The sequence below is a fragment of the Rhagoletis zephyria genome, unplaced genomic scaffold (genome assembly GCF_001687245.7).
Source record: "Rhagoletis zephyria isolate East Lansing unplaced genomic scaffold, Rhagoletis_zephyria_1.1 Rzeph_scaffold_00136, whole genome shotgun sequence".
In the NCBI taxonomy this organism is placed as follows: Eukaryota; Metazoa; Arthropoda; class Insecta; order Diptera; family Tephritidae; genus Rhagoletis; species Rhagoletis zephyria.
In genome coordinates, this window is record NW_016157220.1 from 97,118 (window position 1) to 100,354 (window position 3,237).

General features: G+C 34.9%; 1 protein-coding gene and 1 long non-coding RNA gene across 5 annotated transcripts in view; both read left to right on the forward strand.

Moving 5' to 3' along the window:
- The window catches only part of LOC108381406 (glutamate receptor ionotropic, kainate 2), a 446,498-nt gene that overhangs the window by 87,298 nt on the left and 355,963 nt on the right, over positions 1-3,237 (forward strand). The gene's annotated exons all lie outside the window — the stretch shown is intronic.
- LOC108381469 (uncharacterized) overlaps positions 1,721-3,237 on the forward strand; it is a 9,171-nt gene continuing 7,654 nt past the window's right edge. The window contains exon 1 of the long non-coding RNA XR_001849626.1: positions 1,721-1,759. This is a non-coding gene — a long non-coding RNA (uncharacterized LOC108381469). The remainder of the gene's footprint in view (positions 1,760-3,237) is intronic.

The following is a 3,237-nucleotide window of genomic DNA, read 5'->3' on the forward strand; positions in this document are numbered from 1 at the left end:
TTTCAGTTTGATCCCCATATTGCAATATTCAATTTATCTTATAAATTAAATTAAATGTAAAATTTCAAACAGGTGGCAACTCTAAAAAAATATTTCTGGCTGTAAGCCTTCTTCATTCTCTTTCTTTTGACGCCCATATTGCAATATTCATTTTTTCTTATCAATTTACTTAAACTCCAATTTTCAAACAGGTGGCAACTCTCTAATTTTTTTTCTTCCTAAATTTTAATTTAGACCTCTAGCAATACATCGGTGAAAACTGCATTCAAATCCATGCATTCGTTTTCGAGTGATGCGCGAACAAACATACAGACAGACAGACAGACAGACAGACAGACAGACAAACATTCTAAAAATGGTTGATTTGGGTTCTGGTGCTCTAAAAAAGACCCTCCACATTAATTTTTCTTTAATATCTATAATGTACAGACATTGACCTGTTACAATTTTATTATATGTATAGATATTTATATATCTATACTTCTATACTATTATATAAAATTGTTTGTAACAACTTATTTCTCAAAGTACTAAACCGATTTTAATAATTATTATTATTTTTTAAATGAAGCATTTATAAAAAGAAACAAAGTGGCATACATATATTTTTTATTCTTGGAAGATAAGCACCCTTTTTTTGGGTGTAAAGCAGAGGCGGGCATTTTTGATTTTCCAAACACATGTAATTGGGCTTCAAAATGCTGCTTGCTGCGACGTCGACACATGTATACTATCATCGTCTTCGTGCGTCTTACGATAATTGACGATTGACTGATGCTTCGCTGGTATTTCGGCAAAGCAAATCAAATCAGTTGCTGTTGAGAGTGTTCGGATGCACAAAGTTTTCTTAGTGGTAAATAAGCATGAAAAATTGTAGTACATTCCAAAACAATGTGGTAGATTCAAATAATTAAATTTATAAATTTGTTATATGCACTTATGGTCAGCTGATTAAGTTAAGTAACATTTAGACCAGTTTTGGCTAATTACATTTTTTGTTTATTTATTTTTATCTTTTTTTTGCTGACGGTGCAAGGCATTTTCTTCCATATAAAAGAAATTGCCAATCATTAAAAACCAACACGATTTCTTAGCGCTTGAAATTTGCACTTTGAGCTACTAAATTTTAATGGGCTATAAAACCGCATACCTAAAACTTTTCTAGAAATTTTAAATAAAAAGTCAAAGCGACAGAATAAGATGCCTTTTTTTAGAAAAGATCTATCATTTCACCAACCCTAAATTTAATAAAGAACGCTGGTTTTAATTCTAATAGCTTCTTCGATCACCCTCTTTCACCTTTTCAAAATGACTATGACACAGTTTGTAGTGTCTTGTTAAACAAGACATAACATTGCGACTCATAACGCGAAAGCAAGTCACGCATTGCCCACACCAATCCATGTTTTCTATGCAAAAAAAAATGTATTTCCCATTCCTCCCGAAACATTTTATGTGTGCCTTATTCGAATAGTTGCGCAGTGAAGTCTCAGCAGCAACTGATTGGATTTGCTTTGCCGAAGTGCTAGCAACAGTGTTGCCGTTTTAGTTGTTTGGTGGCTAGATTTAGCTACCACACACTTTTTTTGGCCACAGCCCTTTTTTTGGACCTTTGGAGAATTTATTCATCCTCGGCAAGAAAAAGTTGTATATGCTTAATTTGATCTCATTTTTGTTTCATTTATGTAAGAGATGAATTTTAAAACTAAGAAAGACTGACATATATACATATTTATTTATTTATTTATTTATTTATTTGGTCTACAGAAAAATGTTTTCTTACAGACAAATGAGAATAGATATTTAAGTATTTGTAATATATTACAGAATAGAATAATTATACATAATAATTTATAATAATAATAATAATAACATAAAACAGTAGGTTTGGAAGCTGCCGAGGCCTAGTCTTTAGTCTACTTTTGTGTGAGGCGGGCGGAAAGACCTAGTTTCCTCTCCGCGCTGCGGACAGGCTGTTGATCAAGGTCGGTAAGACCGGGTTTCCGATCCATGTTCTCGAAGACATTACTTTGTATGTGTGGCAGGCGGAAAGCTCTGGTTTCCGGTCCGCTCTATGAACAAGCTGTTTTAACTTGAACTTTTCGTTTAGAAACTTTAACTCCTTACCCAACTCCTGGAAGCCACTTCTGGCGCTCCTAAAGATTTTACCAAGCTCAACTTCGGTTGATCTGCACTTGGGGCAAGACCAACGAACACCTTTGTTATCAGTTATGATATCGGCCACCCTACCATTGAGACCAGCACATTTTACGTGAGCTAATCACACAACCAACACGCAACGCTCTAAGTCGTTCTTATACCAGAGCGCACTTGTGCACAAGGGTATTATATCTTTGTTCACATAACGGTTCCGTCCGTCTGTGCACACGATAACTCGAGTAAAAATTGCGATATCGTAACGAAACTTGGTATGTGCACTTCTCTCGGGTGTAGGACGGATGGTGTTGAAAATGGGAAAAATCGGACAATAACCACGCCTACCTCCCATATTACGGTAATTTTCCGAAATTCGAAAACTGCGATATTTTAGTAACTACTGAAGATTATTCACTCAAAATTGATATTTACAATAAGTCTTAGACGAAAAATAAGAATATTATAAACTTTTGGAAAATGGGCGTAGCCACGCCCACTTATGGTTACATGTGTATATCTTGGTAACCGCTGCACCAATTTCTTCCAAACTTGGCACAGTTGTTAACCTTGGTATAACATACGAAATGGCCGAAAATCTTTAAAATCGGACAATAACCACGCCAACATCCCATATAGCGACAATTTAGAGAAATAAGAAATCTTCGATAAATCAGTAATTATTGAAGCTAATTTATTCAAAATTGATGCTTGCAACAATTCTTTACTAAGAAATACGTTTGGGATAAAATTTTGAAAAATGGGCGTGGCAGCGCCTACTTACGATCACATATATGTATCTCGGTAACCATTCTACCAATTTGTACCAAACTCGGTGTGGTTATTGTGCTTGCCACATAGAAGCAAAACGTTGAAAATTATTGAAATCGAACTAAAATTACGGCCGCTTTTCATATAACAGTAAATTTCAGAAATGCTTGAAACTTCAATATTTCGAAATTTAAGGACGCTAATTTACTCAAAATGGATACACCCCGTACCATGTAGCAATAGCTTTCGGAAAGGTGAAAATCATATATTTAATACTTGCGCCGGGTATTTAATGTTCGGCTCCGCCCGAAC